At 45.8% G+C, this 23,444-nt stretch overlaps 1 protein-coding gene across 1 annotated transcript in view; it reads right to left on the reverse strand.

Annotated features, from left to right (window-relative positions):
* Positions 1 to 5,920: 5,920 nt before the first annotated feature.
* The window catches only part of LOC134353522 (endoplasmic reticulum resident protein 27), a 92,420-nt gene continuing 74,896 nt past the window's right edge, over positions 5,921 to 23,444 (reverse strand). Inside the window, exon 11 of the mRNA XM_063061521.1 lies at positions 5,921 to 6,610. The gene's annotated coding sequence lies outside the window, so the exon portion shown is untranslated. The remainder of the gene's footprint in view (positions 6,611 to 23,444) is intronic.

The following is a 23,444-nucleotide window of genomic DNA, read 5'->3' on the forward strand; positions in this document are numbered from 1 at the left end:
TCGACTAGACAGCTTGTCTTGTCTTGATTTTCTTTCCTCCGGCAGGTGGATGAATTCAGTCAATTTTCTTATCATAATTTTATTTTGATTTTGACTTTTGTTGGGATATGGGACAGCAACATACCCTTTCAGCCCTATAAGATTGTGTCACCCAATTAGTTATTAACTTAAAAAAAAAATTCTCAGCTCAAGTTGGTAAAACCTGAGACACGGGTGTAGCCAAGTACACTCATTTCTCAACTGCTAGGAACTTCCTGACTATTCTAGTGGTGTTTAGTATTGAGGCTTTCTGGAGATTTACATAAATATTGCTGTGTAGCCCTAATTGTTTAATGGTATGGTGCAGTGCCTTTGGGGTGATACCAGTTGTGGATATTACTATTGGGACAATGTATACCCTGTTCATGTTCCATAGTCTTTCAATTTCCTCTTTTAATTCAGCATACTTCTGGTGTTTTTCACTTAATGATTGCTGTAAGTTATGTGTGTTTAGAATGGTTATATCTAATAAGTAAGTTGTTCTTGCTGGTTTAACCTGTATTATTATATCTGGAAGGTTGTTATGGATTGTCCTATCTGTAATAACGGGTCGGTCATAATTATTATTATTATTGAGATACAGTGCACAATAGGCCCTTCCAGCTCTTTGAGCCACACCACCCAGTAACCCTCCAATTTAACCCTAGCCAAGTCACGGGACCAATTACCCCACCAACCAGCACGTCATTGGACTGTGGGAGGAAACCAGAGCACCTGGAGGAAACTTACAGAGTCACAGGGAGAAAAAGCTTCCGGGGTCAATATCACAAATGACCTGACTTGGTCCAACCAAGCAGAGACCACTGCCAAGAAGGCCCACCAGTGTCTTTACTTCCTGAGAAAGCTAAAGAAATTTGGCCTGTCCCCTAAAACCCTCACTAATTTTTATAAATGCACCGTAGAAAGCATTCTTCTAGGGTGCATCACAACCTGGTATGGAAGTTGTCCTGTCCAAGACCGGAAGAAGCTGCAGAAGATCGTGAACACGGCCCAGCACATCACACAAACCAATCTTCCATCCTTGGACTCACTTTACACCGCACGCTGTCAGAGCAGTGCTGCCAGGATAATCAAGGACACGACCCACCCAGCCAACACACTTTTCAACCCTCTTCCCTCCAGGAGAAAGCTCAGGAGCTTGAAGACTCGTATGGCCAGATTTGGGAACAACTTCTTTCCAACTGTGATAAGACTGCTGAACGGATCCTGACCCGGATCTGGGCCGTACCCTCCAAATATCCGGACCTGCCTCTCAGTTTTTTTTGCACTACCTTACTTTCCATTTTCTATTTTCTATTTATGATTTATAATTTAAATTTTTAATATTTACTATCGATTTGTACTCCAGGGAGCGGGATGCGCAGAATCAAATATCACTGTGATGATTGTACGTTCTAGTATCAATTGTTTGGCGACAATAAAGTATATATAAACTCCTTATAGACAACGGCGGGAATAGAATCCAGGTCACCTGTACTTTAAAGCGTTGTGCTAACCACTATGCTACCGTGCTGTCCCAACTACACCCACGTGACGAATTACCCTACCAATCTGTATGTCTTTGGAACGTGGGAGCAAACCAGAGCACCCAGAGAAAACCCATGTGGACATGGAAGAGCATACAAACTCCTTGCAGGCACCGGTGGAATTGAACCCGGGTCACTAGCGTTACACAGTCTGGTGGTTTCATGCCCATTGAACCTAACCATTTCCATTTAACTTTGGTTGAATTTCCTCATCAGCTGGGTTCAGAACTCACCACTCTGTCCAACCATTTGGGTGTTTGGATTTCTAGTTCAGTAAAATGGCTCTTACTGCAACATCTTCCTCCAAAGAGAAAAGCAGCAATCTCACGGAACATGGTGCCAGGAGGGAACAGTTCATCCTCTCACCTATCAATAAAACCTCCCTACCATTGATGCTCTCCGTAAGTCTGCAACTTGGCTAACCTTGGAAGCACAAGAGGCTGCAGGTACTGGAATCTGGAGCAACACACAAAAATCTGGAGCAACTCTGGGGATCTGGCAGCATCATTAATGGGACCAATCCAGACGAAGGGTCTCAAATCGAAGCATCAGCTGCCCATCTCTCCCCACAGATGTTGCCTGATCTGTTGAGTTCTTCCAACTTTCCGTGGGCTGCAATTGGTCAACAATTGTCCTGTGTGAGCTTGCTGTGTCCGTGCCAGAATATACTTGCAGTTTTCCCCCAGCATATCCTTAGGTTCTGTTGGTTGTGAAGGCAAACAGCACATGTCATTGTATGTTTCCATATATCTGTTCGTCCATTATGTGCCGTGTTGGATGACGTGAGCGATCATGGTCTTTCCATGACTATTCTTGGCAAATTCTTCTACAGAAGTGCTTTACCATTGCCTTCTTCTGGGAAGTGTCTTTACAAGACAGGTGAGTCCAGCCATTGTCCATGCTTTTCAGAGAATGTCTGCCTGGCGTCAGTGGTCACGTAGCCAGGACTTGTGATATGCACCAGCTGCTCATACGACCATCCACCACCTGTTACCATGGCTTCACGTGACCCTGATCGTGGGGATAAGCAGGTGCTACATTTTGCCCAAGGCTAGCAGAGGGAAAGAGCGCCTTACACCTCCTTTGGTAGAGACGTACACCACCCTGCCACCCATGTTCGATGGATAAGTGATAAATAAACAAGTGAATCTGATCTGAGTCCTCATCTGACATAGGTCGATGGGAGGGCGCAGGCTCTTGACTGAAGGTTTACAACTTTATCTCCACACTTTGTTATGTGGATAAGTTGGGAACAACCTGAAAGTGTCACCATACATTCTGGCACCAACCACACAGGACACTCTATCAAGGGGAATTGTTGCTTGCTTGCTGGCAGGAATATTCAAAGTTCAAGGTAAATTTATTGCTGAAGTACTATATAAGATTTAGCATATATAAGATTCATTTTCTTGCAGGTATTCACAATAGAACAAAGAAATCCTTGCCATAGAGGGAGTACAAAGAAGGTTCACCAGATTGATTCCTGGGATGGCAGAACTTTCATATGAAGAAAGACTGGATGAACTGGGCTTGTACTCGTTGGAATTTAGAAGATTGAGGGGGGATCTGATTGAAACGTATAAGATCCTAAAGGGATTGGACAGGCTAGATGCAGGAAGATTGTTCCCGATGTTGGGGAAGTCCAGAACGAGGGGCCACAGTTTGAGGATAGAGGGGAAGCCTTTTAGGACCGAGATTAGGAAAAACTTCTTCACACAGAGATTGGTGAATCTGTGGAATTCTCTGCCACAGGAAACAGTTGAGGCCAGTTCATTGGCTATATTTAAGAGGGAGTTAGATATGGCCCTTGTGGCTACGGGGGTCAGGGGGTATGGAGGGAAGGCTGGGGTGGGGTTCTGAGTTGGATGATCAGCCATGATCATAATAAATGGCGGTGCAGGCTCAAAGGGCCGAATGGCCTACTCCTGCACCTATTTTCTATGTTTCTATGAAATACCATAGAATCAACGAAAAACCACACACAGACTGACAGATAACCAATGTCCAAAAGTGGGTAGGTAAAGGTAAAGCTCGTCCCTGCACCTTGTTTGGGCGCATCGGGACGGCAAACTTGCTGTTTCTTTAGCGTTTGTCTGCTCTACCAGGCAGACTTGCTAGCTCGACCTCAACCAGCACAGATGGAAAACGTGCGAGATGCCGGCCAGATCAGAACCCGGGACTTCTCGCTCTGAAGTCCAGTGCGGACACCAGTGCACCACTGGTACAGACAGTCAAATGAAGGCATCTGTTCAAATTAGATTAGATTAGATTATGAGGACACGCAGTCCTCTTTTATTGTCATTTATTAATGCATGCATTAAGAAATGATACAATGTTCCTCCAGTGTGATATCACAGAAATACAAGACAGACCAAGACTGAAAAACTGACAAAAACCACATAATTATAACAGATAGTTACAACAGTGCAAAGCAATACCGTAATTTGATGAAGAACAGACCATGGGCACGGTAAAAAAAAGTCTCAAAATCTCTCGAAAGTCCCATCATCTCACGCAGACGGTAGAAGGAAGAAACTCTCCCTGCCATGAGCTTCCAGCACCGCAAACTTGCCGATGCAGCATCCTGGAAGCACCCGACCACAGTCCAACTCTCAGTCCGTCTGAAAACTTCGAGCCTCCGACCAGCTCTCCGACACCGAGCACCGAGCACCATCTCTGCCGAGTGCTTCAACCCCATTCCCGGCCGCCAGCAACAGGCGAAGCCGAGGATTTGGGGCCTTCCCTCCGGAGATTCTCGATCGCACAGCAGCAGCGGCAGCGAACCAGGCATTTCAGAAGTTACTCCAGATGTTCCTCTGTGCTTCTCACATCCATCTCCATCAAATCAGGATTGTGCACGGCCCCCTATTTAACAAATACGATATCATTTCACTGGAGAGGCCGCGTGCACTGCATTGCGCCACCATCTTCTCCTCCCTCCTTAGCAAAAATGCAAAAAAACTCAATAATAAATAGATAATACTGAGGACATGAGTTGTAGAGACCTTGAAAGTGAGTCCCTAGGCCGCTCAATTAGTTTAGTGTTGAGTTGAGTGAAGTTATCCACGCTGGTTCAGGAGCCTGATGGTTGGAGAGTAATAACTGTTCCTGAACCTGGTGGCATGGGACCTGGGTCCCCTGTATCTCCTTCCCGATGGCAGCAGTGAGAAGAGAACCTCGATGTTGGGGATTGTTGATGATGGAGGCTGCTTGTGACAGTACTCCTCACAGATGTGCTCAGTGGTGGGGGAGGGAGTGTAACCATCACTTTTTGTGGGATTTTTCAATCTCGGGCATTGCTGTGACACCAGGTCATGATGCAACCAGTCAGGAAACTCCCCACTGTGCATCTAGCAAAGTGCGCAAGTCCAGTTGAAATCATAGCGTTAGCACGGTCAGGTCCTGTGGTCTCCCCTGCTTACTGAGGGAGAGTGAGGGAGGTCGAGAAGAACGGTTCGAAAATTGGGGTTATCATTTGGATCTGCTTCCTGTCCACTTACTGTCCGCCATCTTATCCAGCCTGTGGTTTCCCTGTTAACCCTTCTTCCTGAAACTGTCCTCATACTGGGACCAGAACCAGGCTCAGAACGGAAGCCAAGCTTTAGAGATGAGGTTGGGGATGGCCACAATGCAGTTAGAGTGAGCCGAGAACAATTTTATTGCCCTGGTCAGACATACCTGGGGTATAAGTTCCATAAGTTTGCTTCTTGCAGCAGAAGCACAGTACAATCATAAATTCCATAAACTTGAATTAACATAAATTATACATAACTTACACAACACAATAAAAATAGTATGTCATTAGCACAAGCTGAGTGAAATATAGTCTGAGGTATAATTAAAGAGATTAGCTTTTATTTGTTACATCTACATCAAAACATACAGTGAAATGTGTCATTTGCATCAAATCCAATCAGTGAGGATTGTGCTGGGCAGCCCGCAAATGCTGCTGCACTTCCAAGTCCAACATGGCATGCCCACTACTTACTAGCCCTTACCCGTAGGTGTTTGGACTGTGGGAAGAAACCAGAGCACCCAGAGGAAACACACACAGTCACGGGAAGAACAGGCAACGGTAGGAATTGGACTCCAATCAGTGCCCGCCGGAGCTGTATTAGCGTTACACTAATCACTATGCTACCTCAGGGCTTTCCATGTCAGCTTGAGAGCCTGACAGCAATGGGGAAGAAACTATTATTGAACTTTGAGGTGTGGGTCTTCAGGCTCCCGTACCTCCTGACTGATGGAGGCAAAGAGAGGAGGGGAGGGCCCAGACAGTGAGGGCCCTTATTGGTAAATGTCACCTTCCTGAGACAACTGATGTCCTCGGTGGTGGGGAGAACTGTATCCGTGATGTGAGGGATTGAAAGGATAAAATCCAATCCTTTTCATCTGATTTTCCATAGCAAAAAAAGATATCTGAGTTAGAAGATTGCACAAGATGTATCTTGGGATATTATTTCAATGCTCGTTCAAAATCGTTTACATTACATCATGCACAGAGGAACAATACACGTAATATAAGAACTCCACATCCTTTCGGCTTATGCCCTCGTTTAAAACTGTGCTTTTGGTCATTGCAACTTAAAATAATCGTTTGCACTCCACCATACTGTGGCTCCATCCACCAGCAAGATCCTGTTCCAAAATAAAATCAGAACATGGCTAAAACAAAAACGTCAGTCTTCTAATCTTAGTACGAAAGCTGAAATTTGAATGACTTACTCCATAACCGAGCAGGCGTCGATCTCCACCAAACTGACACTCTGCGTGTTCCTGAAGGTACCCAGTGCTCCCCGTTGAAATTAATTAAGCCGCTCTAAGTTGTGAATGTTGGTGCCTGATTGGTTGCAGTGTGCATTATGAAGATCCCAATACTGATCTGACTTGCTTCTTGGTAATCAGTGTCTCTCTGGGATCTGAAGGTTGTAGTGCTGTTCTTTGGTACTGTACTGAGGGAGAACCCACACTGTCATTGCTGCACCTTCGAGGGCTGCTGTAATCTGGTGCAAGGCACTGAAAGAGCACGAAAGGCCGAGCAGCATCTGGTGGAGGCAAAGACATCGTCAGGATCCTGGGTGAGAGAGAACATGTTACAGTGGAGGAACAGGATTGATGGGAATGCGTAGACACGAGGGGTTGAATGGTACGGTGAGGCGGCTAAAAGAGCTATTGCCTCACAACACCTGGGACCCGGGGTTCAATCCTAACCTCGGGACCTGTCTGTGCGGAGTTTGCACGTTCTCCCGGTGACCATGCGGGTCTCCCCCAGGTGCTCCAGTTTCCTCCCACATCCCAGATACGTGTGGTTTGGAAGGTTAATTGCTCGCCGTAAATTATAGGGGAGTTGGAGAAACAAGCGTAACAAAAAATATTTTTGGAATCAGAACCAGTGGATGTGGTATATTTGGATTTTCAAAAGGCTTTTGACAAGGTCCCACACAGGAGATTAGTGTGCAAACTTAAAGCATATTGGGGGTATGGTATTGATGTGGATAGAGAATTGGTTGGCAGACAGGAAGCAAAGAGTGGGAATAAACGGGACCTTTTCAGAATGGCAGGCGGTGACTAGTGGGGTACCGCAAGGCTCAGTGCTGGGACCCCAGTTGTTTACAATATATATTAATGACTTAGATGAGGGAATTAAATGCAGCATCTCCAAGTTTGCGGATGACACGAAGCTGGGCGGCAGTGTTAGCTGTGAGGAGGATGCTAAGAGGATGCAGGGTGACTTGGATAGGTTAGGTGAGTGGGCAAATTCATGGCAGATGCAATTTAATGTGGATAAGTGTGAAGTTATCCACTTTGGTGGCAAAAACAGGAAAACAGATTATTATCTGAATGGTGGCCGATTAGGAAAAGGGGAGGTGCAACGAGACCTGGGTGTCATTATACACCAGTCATTGAAAGTGGGCATGCAGGTACAGCAGGCGGTGAAAAAGGCGAATGGTATGCTGGCATTTATAGCGAGAGGATTCGAGTACAGGAGCAGGGAGATACTACTGCAGTTGTACAAGGCCTTGGTGAGACCACACCTGGAGATTTGTGTGCAGTTTTGGTGTCCTAATCTGAGGAAAGCCATCCTTGCCATAGAGGGAGTACAAAGAAGGTTCACCAGATTGATTCCTGGGATGGCAGGACTTTCATATGATGAAAGACTGGATGAACTAGGCTTATACTCATTGAAATTTAGAAGATTGAGGGGGGATCTGATTGAAACGTATAAAACCCTAAAGGGATTGGACAGGCTAGATGCAGGAAGATTGTTCCCGATGTTGGGGAAGTCCAGAACGAGGGGTCACAGTTTGAGGATAAAGGGGAAGCCTTTTAGGACCGAGATTAGGAAAAACTTCTTCACACAGAGGGTGGTGAATCTGTGGAATTCTCTGCCACAGGAAACAGTTGAGGCCAGTTCATTGGCTATATTTAAGAGGGAGTTAGATATGGCCCTTGTGGCTAAAGGGATCAGGGGGTATGGAAGGAAGGCTGGTACAGGGTTCTGAGTTGGATGATCAGCCATGATCATACTGAATGGCGGTGTAGGCTCGAAGGGCTGAATGGCCTACTCCTGCACCTATTTTCTATGTTTCTATGTTTCTATGTTAATCGGAATCAGGGGGTGTTTATCACTGACGTAAGTCAAGTGAAATTTGTGGTCATTTAACTATACAGACGTATACTGCCAAATGAGACAACATTTCTCCAGGTCAGGGTGTAAAGCATACTAGTACACACAGCACACATATAACACACAATAAGTTAGGAAAATAAGAATTAAATCCACAAATGAATTATGCACAGATAGACTGAGTAAACTGCATAAATTAATTATTGAAGGGTATAGTACAAACACTATTAGCTGCAATACTGTGCCACTCAGCCCTTTGAGTCAATGCAATCCAATCCACTCCGTTCCCCTACTGTAATATATCCTCAAGAATACTGATGATCACTTTGCTCCACCAAATACTGATCAGCTCTTTGAGCTCCTCCAGTGGCTCTGCACCAGATTACAGCAGCTCTTTATGATGTTGAATTTTTCCGGTTTAAGATGGTGCTACAGAAATCAGGCGACAGTTTACTGGTAGTTCAAAATACAAGGAATTTGACTAAAAAACATTATTAATAACACCTTTTCTGAATTAAATTATGCTAAACACCTTGAAGCTTTGGGCCTTCTCCAGCTGCTCCGAGGATTAGGATCAATGGACTCAATCTGGATCAAAAACTCGCTTCTGTTGTTTGCATGATTTGTGTTTTTTTTTGCCCCTTTCTCTGCGCATTGGGTGTTGGTCTTTCCTTTTTTAAACTGGGTTCTTTCAGGTTTATTGCTTTGTGGCTGCCTGTTAGCAGCCAAGTCTCAAGGTTGTACAATTTATACATACTTTGATAATAAATGTTTCTGAATCCTTTGAATCATGACAACATAAGTCATGAAATCCGTTGCTTTGTGGTAGCAGAACAGTGCAATACATTAAGATTATTATAAACAACAATTAAAATATGTAACAAATAAATAAATAGCGCAAAAAGACAGTAAAGTAGTGCGGGAGTGTTCATGGGTTCATTGCCATTCAGAAATCTGATGGCAGAGAGGAAGAAACTTTTCCTAACAAAGTTGAGATTTTGTTTCCTGCTCTTTCTTGATTCAGCAGTGGGGGATATCCGCAAAGGAGACACTTTACACATGTTAAAGGTTACAGGAAATCACTTAATTGGAGTTACAAAAATACAGGAAGGAAGAAGAATACCTAATACAATATGGAAAGAACAAAATAATGCTTATCAACTAATCAGTGGACTGATTCATAAACACGAGAAAGTCTGCAGAGGCTGGAAATCCAGAGCAGCACACACAAAGTGCTGGAGGAACACAACAGGTCGGGCAGCATCTATGGGAATGAATAAACAGTCGTTGTTTTGGGCCGACACCCTTCTTTGGGACTGGAAAAAACAAGATTAGAGGTCACAGTAAGAAGGTGGGAGAGGAGAGGAAGACGTACAAGGTAGTAGGAGATAGTTGAAACCAGGAGTGGGGAGGAATGAAGTAAGGAACTAGGAAGTCGATTGGTGAAAGAGATAAAGGGCTGGAGAAGAGGGAATCTGATAGGAAGGGTCAGAGGCCATGGAAGAAGGGGAAGGGGAGGAGCACCAGAGAGAGGTGATGGGTAGATAAGGAAGCAAGGTGAGAGAGGGAAATGGGAATGGGGAATGGTGAAGGAGAAGTGGGGGACAATTACAGAAAGTTCGAGAAATCGATGTTTATACTCAGACGGAATATAAGGTGTTGCTCCTTATTGCAGCAGTAGAGGAGTCCATGGACTTACATTTGGAATGGGAATGGGAAGTCGAATTGAAATGGGTGGCCACTGGGAGATCTCTGATTAAGTCTACGAATCTACATTGGGTCTCACTGATATACGGGAGGACAACATTTCCAACATCTGCAGGTTTTCTCTTGTAGATGATAGGTGAAGCCAAATTGGGTGGGAAAGGTGAAGGACTGGAGAGGAAGGAATCTGATAGGAGAGGAGAGTGGACCGTGGGAGAAAGGTGTTGCTCTGCCACTCTCCTTGGCACAAGAGGAAACCATGGACTGACATGTTGGAACTGATTCATTGATTATGTCTGGCAGAGTCTCAGTGACTCTCTCTCTCTCTTAGCACCAGTTGCAACCCAGCCCAGAAGCTCACTTTTATACCTTTCAGAACCTAACACAATACCTACTCCAGTATTTTTAAATTCAGTCATAGTACCACTCTGCACCCCCTATCTCCTGTGATCCTGAGCCAAGGCATGTACCGTAAAAATAGAGACAGTAGGTCTGCAAGAAGGAATTTTTCATCAGTCTCTAATGTCAAGACCATGCATCAAAAGCCCAAGCACGTCAAGATATTGCCACTTTCCAAGCTGTCACCTTTTTGTGTTACACACTTTGCACTTACAAAGGAGGAATCAAATATACCCTTTCTAAAATGTTCTCCTTACAACTGGGGAGGGGGAGCGGGGGAATTGATGTGAATGTGGTAAGTATAAAAGGTGGGATTAGTGTAGGATTGGCGTTTATGGGTGAAGGTTGGGATGGACTCAGTGGCCAAGTGATCTGTTTCCCTGGTGACCGTTTCTATGGCCTCCAGTACTCTGAGAAATATAGACGACTGGCTATTTATAGCAACTCTCACAACACGCTTGAGGAACTCAGCAGGTCGGGCAGCATCCGTGGAAACGATCAGTCAACGATTTGGGCCGGAACCCTTCATCAGAACCAACGAACCCGGCCCGAAACGTTAACTGATCGTTTCCACGGATGCTGCCCGACCTGCTGAGTTCCTCCAGCGTGTTGTGAGTGTTGCTTCCACCCCAGCATCCGCAGAGTATTTTGAGGCTAATTATAGCAACAGGGCTTCCTGCTGTGTTCACTGCATACCTGCCCTTCATTGACCCCAAAGCACTCTGGGATGTCTTAAGGGGGAATAAAACACGCTATCTCCATGTCGGTCCTTTTTGTGAAACTTGATCTTCGGCCCAGTTTGGGCTCTGGCAGAGATGCGGACACAAATACTCCTACACCCCACAGCTTTCTTCCACCGGTAAACATCAAGGTTGCTTCAGGAAAAAAATATTGAAGGTAAGTGTAAACATTTGTTGAATTGAGGTTGTGGACCATGCAGTACACATTCCCCATGTTCCTGTCTGGCATAATGGTGCCTGGGCTGGAAGGTTTTGCGGTGCTGTATGAACCCAGTTTGATTTGCACAGCCCTGTATACACTGGCAGTCACAGCCGGCCTGTTGCTGTTTGCTTTGCGACTGAGTCAATCAAATGTGCCTTTGGATACACGGTCACACCTGGGAGGATGGTGGGAGAGAAAAGTCCCCGGGAGTGGGGGCGTAGCGACAACAAATTGCATCAAATATTTGGTGTCTGGAAGTGCCTAGCCATCAACTAAAGGAAGATAGACCCTGTGTGAATTGTGCTCACCGACTGTTTCCAGCACCAGCCGTTAGATTCATTACCTGTTGCTCATTTACGGTGGGTGAAAAAGCTTTGAAGTTTTCAAAGTTCAAAGTAAATTTATTATCAAGGTACCTGAGCTCATTTTCTTGCGGGCATACTCAATCCAATAATCATAATAAAATCAATGAAAGCCCACACCAACCAGTACGCAAAAAACAGCAAGCTATGCAAATACAAAAAGAAAGAAATAATAATAAATAAGGCCAGATATAAATGTAAAGGCTCAGAGCTAGAGAAATGCCAAGAGAAGCTCCAAGGAGCTCGTCCCTGGGAGAAGAAGGACCTTCATGGATGGGTTACACCTGGGGACAGCATGAAAGACAGGCCCGGGACAGACAACTCCGACAGGCTGCAGTTGGCAGCCCATGTTCCCACAGGACTGATGGGCTTAAGGTGAAGAAGAAGTAGAACTGCACACTGTTAGGGCATATGCTGCACGTAGGGTGTGCCGCAAAATATTAACTTCCACAGCCAATCTTTAGACCTGAACGTGGATTAAATTTAAAATGTAGATCTGGACGATAGGTTCCCAGAGCTGTACACATAGTCATAGTCATAGTCATACTTTATTGATCCCGAGGGAAATTGGTTGTCGTTACAGTTGCACCATAAGTAATTAAATAGTAATAAAACCATAAATAATTAAATAATAATATGTAAATTATGCCAGGAAATAAGTCCAGGACCAGCCTATTGGCTCAGGGTGTCTGACCCTCCAAGGGAGGAGTTGTAAAGTTTGATGGCCACAGGCAGGAATGACTTCCTATGACGCTCTGTGTTGCATCTCGGTGGAATGAGTCTCTGGCTGAATGTACTCCTGTGCCCACCCAGTACATTATGTAGTGGATGGGAGACATTGTCCAAGATGGCATGCAACTTGGACAACATCCTCTTTTCAGACACCACCGTCAGAGAGTCCAGTTCCATCCCCACAACATCACTGGCCTTACGAATGAGTTTGTTGATTCTGATGGTGTCTGCTACCCTCAGCCTGCTGCCCCAGCACACAACAGCAAACATGATCGCACTGGCCACCACAGACTCATAGAACATCCTCAGCTTCGTCCGGCAGTTGTTAAAGGACCTCAGTCTCCTCAGGCTCTGTCCCTTCTTGTAGACAGCCTCAGTGTTCTTTGACCAGTCCAGTTTATTGTCAATTCTTATCCCCAGGTATCTGTAATCCTCCACCATGTCCACACTGACCCCCTGGATGGAAACAGGGGTCACCGGTGCCTTAGCCCTCCTCAGGTCTACCACCAGCTCCTTAGTCTTTTTCATATTAAGCTGCAGATAATTCTGCTCACACCATGTGACAAAGTTTCCTACCATCAGCAGGGAATGGAAAACCAGACAATGCTGATTAACATTTATTTTGGGTGTCTGGAGCATGGGTGCGAAAATTATATGTGATTCAAAGGAAGCATTGTAGATACATTGTAAATAGAGAATTGTCCTTTGAGCTCTAGCATATATAATGTAATGTGATGTTGGGTTGAACAGTTCTCTTCCTCTTAAAGGGTCTCAGTATGATTGTAGAAGGGCCAAGATGGCCTGTTTCCATGCTGTAATTGTTATATGATGTTTTTGTTGAATAAACCACTTGTGCATCCATAAGCTTCAGACTCTCATTGGTGACTTGGTTTGCTTTACAACACACACAATACTCCAAGTGCAGCCTAACCAAAGTTTGATGTACAGTAAATGAAATGTGACTTAGTGACTCTTATACTCAACGCCCCGACCAATAAAGGCAAGCATGCCATCCACTTTCTTAATCAGCCTGTGTACTTGCATGGCTACTCCTACTGAGCTAATTAAACCTTCAATCGTCCACCAGTAAACTAGCGCAGACAAGGTTATCAAAGCTGGCCTGAAGACTCACTTATGCTCACAGGAGTCAGAGGAGGTTTGTAGAAGAGGACATCTAATTGGAGTCTGTAAATTTTAACTATTTAGGATGATAATTCTATAACCTGCAAAGAGATAAGCGATTGAGTATTTCTACTGTCAATCAAGTTTGGTGACCACCCTACTGCAACTGATCTTATGTAGATAATTTATATGTAATGTGTTATAATACATAATATATACCGTAGCATAGCATATAGTACATAATATGCATGAGCAGTATGGTAGCGTGGAGCTTAGCTATTACAGCGCCAGCGAACCAGGTTTAATTCCTATCATCGTCTGGAAGGAGTTTGTATGTTCTCCCTGTGTTCCCATGGGTTTCCTCTGGGTTATCCTCCCACATACTGTACCAAAGACATACGAGTCCGTAGATTAATTGGTCACATGGGTGTCATTGAATCGGAAGAGCCTTTTAGACCATAAAACATAGGAACAGAAATAGGCCATTCAGCCCGTCGAGTCTGCTCCACATTCCATCTTGGCTGATTTATTATTCCTCTCAACCCCATTCTCCTGCCTTCTCCCTGTAACCTTTAATGCCCTTACTAATCAAAACCCTATCAACTACTGGTTTAAGTATATCCAATAACTTGGCCTTTGCAGATATCTGTGGCAATGAATTCCACAGACTAACTACCCTATGGCTAAAGAAATTCATTCACGTCTCCGTCCTGGAGGGATGTACTCTGAGGCTGTGTCCTCTGGTCCTCGACCTCCCCACCATAGGAAACATCCTCTCCACATCCACTCCGTCGAGACCTTTCAATATTAAATAGCCTTCAATGAAACACCCCCCTCATTTTTCTAAATTCCAGTGAGTACAGGCTCAAAGCCATCAAATGCTCCTCACATGTTAACCCTTTCATTTCCAGGATCATTCTTGTGAACCTCCTCTGGACTCTCTCCAATGCAGACACGTTTTGTTACCAGATGGTATCTCCAAATAAAAATTTAAACAAAAGTACATGGAGCTTAGGAAAATAGAGGGCAATGGGTGACCCTAGGAAATTTCTAAAGTAAGTACATATTCGACACAGCATTGTGGGCCAAAGGGCCTGTATTGTGCTGTAGATTTTCCATGTTTCTATGTTTTTAAGTAAGTCTCCTGCATTTTCTGGAGAAATTTCCCGGCTTTTATCAAGAGATGTTGCTGCTGTTGTTAATATTTTTTTAACATTATCTCTAAATTAGTTTTGTGTGAGGCACAGTAGACTGATGAGACATTTTCTCCATTTTATGTAGTGTTGTCAATCAGTATTCTGCGTTACTGTTGGCGGTTGTGATGGGTGGTCAGCACAGACATTCAGTAGCAACATGAGTCAGTTTATGGTGGGTTCACTGCAGACTAGGTCCAGACTGACTCGTGAGTGTGGTAATGAGGGGCAACTCCACTGTCCGAGGCAGTGAAGCTAAGCTTGCATCTTATAGTCCAGTGGTCCCCAACCTCCGGGCCGCGGACAGATACCGGGCCGCGAAGCATGCAGGGGTGTAGTGGTAGCCGGGACGCAACCAGCCCATCTTTAAGAAAAAAGCCAAAATAAACAAGCTAATTAATTAGGTGCAAACAACAGGAATTCTGCAGATGCTGGAAATTCAAGCAACATACATCAAAGTTGCTGGTGAACGCAGCAGGCCAAGCAGCATCTATAGGAAGAGGCGCAGTCGACGTTTCAGGCCGAGACCCTTCGTCAGGACTAACTGAAGGAAGAGTGAGTAAGGGATTTGAAAGCTGGAGGGGGAGGGGGAGATGCAAAATGATAGGAGAAGGCAGGAGGGGGAGGGATAGAGCCAAGAGCTGGACAGGCGATAGGCAAAAGGGGATACGAGAGGATCATGGGACAGGAGGTCCGGGAAGAAAGACAAGGAGGCGGGGGTGACCCAGAGGATGGGCGAGAGGTATATTCAGAGGGACAGAGGGAGAAAAAGGAGAGTGAGAGAAAGAATGTGTGCATAAAAATGAGTAACAGATGGGGTACGAGGGGGAGGTGGGGCCTTAGCGGAAGTTAGAGAAGTCGATGTTCATGCCATCAGGTTGGAGGCTACCCAGACGGAATATAAGGTGTTGTTCCTCCAACCTGAGTGTGGCTTCATCTTTACAGTAGAGGAGGCCGTGGATAGACATGTCAGAATGGGAATGGGATGTGGAATTAAAATGTGTGGCCACTGGGAGATCCTGCTTTCTCTGGCGGACAGAGCGATAATTAATTAGGTGCCGCCCGGCACGTAAACGTTGGCCCTGATCAGAGGTGACTGCCGATTGCGTAGAGCAAGTGGTGCAAAATCAGTCGTGATGCTTTAAGTTACAACAGAGAATAAATGGTCTCGTCAATGAGGGAAAAAAGTGACAATGGAACTTAATCCAGAGAACTGTGAAGCGATGCACCTGGGAAAGTACAACAAGGCAAGGGAACGCACAACTCCACCAAAGATACTTGCAAATTTCTACAGGTGTACCCCAGAGAGCAGTCTAACTGGTGGCATCACCGTCTGGTAAGCAGGGGGGGCCACTGCACCGGTTCGGAATAAGCTGCAGAAAGTTGTAAACTCAGCTTCACCACGGGCACCAGACTCCCCAACGTCCAGGACGTCTTCAAGGAGCAACGCCCCAAAAAGGCAGCATCCATCATGAAAGACTCTCAACACCCAGGTCATGCCTTGTTCTCATTGCTACCATCAGGGAGGAGATACAGGAGCCTGAAGACACACACTCAATAATTCAGGAACAGCTTCTTCCCCTCTGCCATCTGATTTCAGAATGGACTTTGAACCCATGAACACAACCTTGCTTTCTTTCCCCTTTTTGCACTGCTTAATTAACTTAACTTTTTAAAAAATATATATGTACTTCTTGCTGTAATTTACAGCTTTTACTATTATGTATTGCAATGTACTGCTGCCACATTACAGCAAATTTCACGGCATATGCCAGTGGTATTAAACCTGATTCTGACAAATAATATAGATAGTAAGAGGTGTGGAAGAACTAAGGGATCTCGCAGAGTTTGCCCACATATCATAGGTAGCAGAGCTTGACAGGAAGGTGATTAAAATGAGCTACTGACGCACAAGAGGAACTGTGAGGTTATGCTGCTGCTGTATACAACCCCAGTTAGTCCACAGCTGCAGTGCTCAGTACAGACCTGTCACCACATTACAGTACAGATACCATTGTGCTGGAGGACGGGTAGAGGGGGATTATGGTGATGTTACCAAGACTGGAAAACTGAGGCAGTTAGAAAAGATGAGATCAGAACGGTTGTTTTTCTTCGGAACAGAAGAAAGCGAGGGGAGATTTAATTACAGAGTGCAAAGTTATAGTGGGTCCACATAGAGGCAATGAGGCAACACACACACAAAATGCCGGGGGAACCCCGCAGGCCGGGCAGATTCTGTGGAAAAGAGAAAACAGCTGACATTTCGGGCCAAGACACCTCATCGGGACCTGATGAAGGCTCTCGGCCTGTTCACTCTTTTCCGTAGATGCTGCCTGGCCTGCTGAGTTCCTCCAGCATTTTGTGTGCGTTGCTTTGGATTTCCAGCGTCTGCAGATTTCCTCGTGTTTGTAGAGACAATGAAGGCTATTTTTCCTTCGCAAGTAAGAGGGCTGGAGGAGAAGGAGAACGACACTTACTTTTCAGAGAGATGCGGAGCTGTAGAACCCACTGCCTGAAACGGTGACACAGGTAGAGACTGTCAACTTGGTTAAAAGATATTCAGGTAAGTGGGCAGGGAGCTGTCAGGGGGACAGACCAAGTGCTGGTGGGATAAGGCTGGGCAGTTCACTTCCTACAATGGGCCAAATGGCCTCCATCTATTTGGAAAACAATCTCTGAGCACACCACTCTATATTATTAGCAAATCCCTTTAGAAACCTAAACACAGCATTATCCTTAGCTCCCTGCTGCCTCTCCTCTGCTGAGAGTGGACTGCCAGACTGCACTTTGTACTCACTGGAATTCAGAAGGATGAGAGGAGATCTGGTAGAAACGTATAAAATTTTGAAAGGGATAGATAAGGTAGAGGCAGGAAAGTTGCTTCCACTGGATGGTGAGACTAGAACTAGGGGACATAGTCTCAAGATTCGGGGGAGTAGCTTTAGGATGGAGATGAGGAGGAACTGCTTTTCCCAGAGAGTGGTGAATCTGTGAAATTCTCTGCCTAATGATGTAGTGGAGGCTACCTCAGTAAATATATTTAAGACAAGGTTGGATAGATTTTTGCAAAGTGGGGAAATTACGGGTTATGGGGAAAAGGCAGGTAGGTGGAGATGAGTCCATGGTCAGATCAGCCATGATCTTATTGCATGATGGAGCAGGTTCGACGAGCCAGGTTGCCGACTCCTGCTCCTATTTCTTATGTTCTTTTGAGAGGCAGGTCTGTTTAGATAATTGGCCCTTCCTACCCAGACTCATCATCGCAGCCATTCTGACCGGAAGATAAAGCAGGCAATGCGATGAGGAAGAATGCATTTGTTTATTTATTTTTTTCTGTTATGTTTGCAAGAATGCGGTGGTACTGAAGTGTTTTCACCCTACATACACAGAGACGATTTGCAGTGCGGAGAAATCATAGTGACAAGGAATTTAAAAGCATTAGCAACTGCAGTATTATGTTGTAGACCTGCATATCATTAATAGTTAATCGAATATTAAAGTGTCTGTGCTGTAACATCATTATAAAGTATGCGTTTTTGTTTTCACCATTTGTGCCTTTCAAATGTTGAATATTTAAACATTAAATATTCCTGCAGATTTTTGACAAACTACACAGGCTAGAGTTACTGGGAATGGTGATTCAGAAGAGAGGTAGCTGTACTGGTAGTGGAGAGGGAAATACAATGGGCACATTCCCTATTATGTCTCAGCATAGACCTCCCTCCGTGGGGTTGTTCCCAAATGTTCCCAAACATCCTGATGACCAAACTCCTTTCTGCTTCTCTCCCCCTCCAGTGGCAAATCCACCTCTGGTTTTAACAGCGTGTGATTGAAAGGTTCACAGCTGGCAGCTAGTTCTTACTCCTGAGTTCATGTCTACTAAAAATCCCTCTTTTCCCCAACTCGTGTTTGTAGTCCCGCAGACTCCACAGGGTCTTGACGTCCGGGCGTGGTTCCACCTGCGGCTTAGCAACCGTGGGGTCAGGTGGGGCACTGAAGGTCAAAGGTGAAGGAGCAGCAAGAGAGACACAGACGAAGGGAGACCCACAATCCCACCTGAACCAGGCAGGGTCTTTCTTCACTCTTTTCACCTTTGACGGACACTTGTCGCATCCAGCTTCCAAGCACATCACTGGGCGTGCAGGGCCGAAAATGCGTGCCAGAGACTGCGCTGAAAAGTGGGGCATCAGAGCACGACTTCCAAAGCACTTTCTGGGGGGGTCGGGGTGGGGGTGGTGAGATGAAAGAGGAAGAATGGCCAGATGCCTTGCCTTAGCCTCCCCCAGTAAGTAGTGTTAACTTTTCATATTTCCAGTAACCATATCACTCTGACCACTGCCGGCTTTGACAAGAGAGATGCCTACACTCTGTGTGTGTGAGAGTGAGAGTGAGAGAGACTGAGAGAGAGAGAGTGAGACAGAGAGAGAGAGAGTGAGAATGAGAGAGAGAGTGAGAATATGAGAGAGAGAGAGAGAGAGAGTGAGAATATGAGAGAGAGAGAGAGAGTGAGAAACCTACACTGTGTTTGAGAGAGTGTGAGAATGTGATACCTACACTGTGAGAGTGAGAGTGTGAGTGTGTGTGTGTGTGTGTGAGTGTGTGTGAATGTGTGTGAGTGTGTGTGAATGTGTGTGTGTGTGAGTATGTGTGAGTGTGTGTGAATGTGTGTGTGTGTGTGTGAGTGTGTGTGAATGTGTGAGAGTGTGTGTGTGAGTGTGTGTGAGTGTGTGTGTGTGTGAGTGTGAGTGTGTGAGTGTGTGTGAGTGTGTGTGTGTGTGTGAGTGTGTGTGAATGTGTGTGAGTGTGTGTGAATGTGTGTGTGTGTGAGTATGTGTGAGTGTGTGTGAATGTGTGTGTGTGTGTGAGTGTGTGTGAATGTGTGAGAGTGTGTGTGTGAGTGTGTGTGAGTGTGTGTGTGTGTGTGTGTGTGAATGTGTGAGAGTGTGTGTGTGTGTGAGTGTGTGTGAATGTGTGTGTGTGTGAGTGTGTGTGAATGTGTGAGAGTGTGTGTGTGTGTGAGTGTGTGTGAGTGTGTGTGTGTGTGTGTGTGTGTGTGTGTGTGTGTGAATGTGTGAGAGTGTGTGTGTGTGAGTGTGTGTGTGTGTGTGTGTGTGTGTGTGTGAGATTGAGAGAGAGAGAGAGAGGTCACTCGTCAAGCACTCTTTACACCAGTGGTTCCCAACTTTTTTATGCCGAGGACCCCTAACATTAATCAAGGGATCCACGACCCCTAGGTTGGAAACCCCTCCTTTACACCCTCATCAGTGGTTCAATGTTTCCATTGATATGAAAATAATTAATAGTCGATCAAATATTAATCTGGCTGTGCTCCAGCATCATTGTAATGTATATGTTTTTGCTTCCATCAGTTATGGATCTTGGAGTTGCTGACGTTTGGATATTCCTTCGGTCTTCTGAAGACATACATGGGTTAGAGAGATACTGTTGCTAGAATTAGTTGACCAGAAACGTGATAGTTATGGGGAAGGCGCAAAATGCCGGAGGAACTCAGCAGGCCAGGCAGTATCTATGGGAAAGAGTAAACAGTCGACGTTTCGGGCCGAGACCCTTCATCAAGACTGGAGAGGAAAGAGAGGAGTCAGAGTAGGAAGGTGGGGGGAGGGGAGGAAGAAGTACAGTGGGGCAGGTGATAGGTGAAACCGGGAGAGGGGGAGGAGGTGAAGTAAAGAGCTGCAAAGTTGATTGGTGAAAGAGATGAAGGGCTGGAGGAGGGGGAATCTGATAGGAGAGGGTAGAAGAAAGAAAAGGGGGAGGAGCACCTGACAGAAGTGATGGGCAGGTAAGGAGATAAGATGAGAGAGAGAAACAGGAATGGGGATGGTGAAGGAGGGGGGAAAACACCGAAAGGTCAATAATGCTCCCCCTGTTATATCTCAACATGGCCAAGCATCAGTGGGATTGTGGTGAGTCCCCAATTGCCCAAAGAGGTGAAAGTTTTCTCATCACAAAACTCCTTCCCTTTTTTTGTGTCTTCTCCCTACCCTGTAAAGGCATCCGTTAGTCTTGCGAGACCATAGCTCTGCGCCTGGAAAGTCTTCACTCTCCAGGGCGCAGGCCTGGGCAAGGTTGTATGGAAGACCGGCAGTTGCTCATGCTGCAAGTCTCCCCTCTCCACGACACCGATGTTGTCCAAGGGAAGGGCATTAGGACCCATACAGCTTGGCACTGGTGCCGCCACAAAGCACTGTGTGGTTAAGTGCCTTACTCAAGGACACAACATGTTGCCTCGGCTGGGGATCGAACTAGCAACCTTCAGATCACTAGTCGAATGCCTTAACCACTTGGCCACGTGCCCACAAGGGGGAATTAAACCTTCAGCTCTAACCGTGCAAGCGTGTGGTTCAGGAGGCACTGAACTCTTATCCTGAGCCGGGCTGAATGCTTATTTTCTTTACCCTCTCTGTCTAAGAGGGAGGGATAAGAGATTGGTCCTCGGCCATTGAGATCAATTATCTGTTTCCTCTGCTTTGCCTTGCCTGGTGCATTACACTAACTTGATATTTTTCCAGTAACTGTATTGCTCTGACCGGCACCTGCTTTGACAGGGGAGTGAGGGGTTGGGAGATTCTTCGTAATCACACTCAGTATTTAGCATAGGAGGCATAGTAGTAGGGTCTGGGGTATCCATAGTAACCGTAGCCACAGCCTTTGCCATAGTATGAGTAGGGGTAATCCTTTCCGCAGTTCTCATCATCGTCACAGTATTCTCTGTGAAGTTCAACAGGGCCCCTATAGATCTCCCGGGCACTGAAACACACAGAAAGAATCAGTTTTCTATCACAACTCTCACAGCACCAGGACATCACAATAAGCTGTAATAACAAGGGGAATACCATTGCCAGAAGAGGCACAGCCAGCAGCAAGGATTAGGGTAAGTGCAAGCAGGATTTTCACACTCACCCTGGGCAAGGCTAGGACTAGAGGTCATGGGTTAAGGGTGAAAGGTGAAATATTTAAGGGAGGGACAAGAGAGGGAACGTCTTCACTCAGGGTGTAATGAGGGTGCCTTCTCCGTGGATTGTCACCTTGTCGCGGTGGAGAAGCTTGTGTGGTCCTGTGATCCCGAGAGCGATGCCGTCTGGTGCTATGCTCCTGGTAGGGTCACCCATGGCGGTAAGGTTGAGGGTGAGGTCCCTGACAAAGAACAATCCAACCAAGACCTCAACGGTGGAACAGGCGGACGAAGTTACTTCGAACTCAACGGCTGTGAAGGCGGATGAAGGCTGCAACAAATCTATCAGCTCCAATCGTCGTGGTTTCCATGCCATTGGAATCAGCTGGTTGATTTGTGAAGTATCGTGTGCTTCTTGGAGTGCAACATCAAGTACACGTTAAACAAATACACGCACAGGCGTCTTCGCTCTGTGGGACACTTCTTCAGAACGAAGACCATCATCCTCGACCTCGAGGATAGCCACGACGACGATGAATGAGGGTGTGGAACGAGCTGCCTGTGGAAGTGATGGTTGTGGGTTCCGCAAAATTCTGCTCCTATGTCTTGTGTTTGGCTCTGTCTCCCTGAACACGACAATCATCAGGCTCCTGGCCTGGCATGCTATGGGGTGTATGGGGTGTCCAGGGAGTGATAGCATCTCTGGTGATGGGGCTTGTCGTGTCCATTCCAGGGCAGCTCACTCACTTTTGGTCCCCGCTGGACACGTGGCTCTCACCTGTGGCTCCAAGTAGCTGTTTGCACGCAACACTCTTCACCACTCTCTGGGGAAATCAGTTCCTCCTCATCTCCATCCTAAGTCTACTCCCCCGAACCTCGAGGCTATGTTCCCCTAGTTCTAGACTCACCTACCAATGGAGACTCACCTCTAGTCTCACCTTACAGCACCTTTGACTCGATCAAAGCTTTTGCAGATCGCTTCAACTATTATTCGCTCTGTCACAACTGATGTAGTGCTGTCCATAAATATTCTGTGTTAGTGTTGGTGCTGGTAGCGAGTGGTCGTAACACCATGAGTAATATCATGAGTCAGCATGCAGTGCAGACTAGATCAATGCGTCTCGTCAGTATGGTAGTGAGGGACTTCTGCACTGTCTAAGACAGTAAAACCAAGCTCTCATCTGAATATTTAAGAATTTCTTATGCTCTGAACAAGTCGATCACACAAATAGTTCAACGGTTCTAATTAATATCAGAGACTGTGTACAGTATACAGCCTGAAATTCTTACTCTTCACAGACATCCACAAAACAGAAGAACAAATGACAGAAAAAACATAAGAACCCCAAAGCCTCCCACGCACAAGCAGCAACAAAGCATCAACCCTCCCCCTTATATTCCAGCAGAACGCATTAGCAATCACACCACCCACTATACAAGCATCAGCAAACCCCCTCCCAAAGAGAGACCATGATCTACAGACCATCAGAAACCACCGTTCACCAAATAGTTCGACATGCCACAGGCTCTCTCTCTTTGTGGACTAGTTCTGTGTACCAAATGGCAGTAGACTTCCCTACTAATGCTTTTCAAGCAACTGAACATTTATTATGGAGTGATTTCTGTGGAGTCGAACAGTCGCCGCCAAGCAACCATTTACAGCAATCTACACAAATCCAAAATTAAAGAGATTTTGCAGGTGCTGGAAATCCAGAGCAACACACACAAAATGCTGAAGGAACTCAGTAAGTCGACGGAGGGGAATAAACGGTCGACGTTTGGTCAGTCTGGATAGTAGCATACCGGTTATTGTAGCGCTTTACAACACCGGCACTAAGACCGGGGGTTCAGTTCCTGCTGCTGTCTGTAAGGAGTTTGCACGTT

This window comes from Mobula hypostoma, chromosome 11, assembly GCF_963921235.1.
Source record: "Mobula hypostoma chromosome 11, sMobHyp1.1, whole genome shotgun sequence".
Lineage (NCBI taxonomy): Eukaryota > Metazoa > Chordata > Chondrichthyes > Myliobatiformes > Myliobatidae > Mobula > Mobula hypostoma.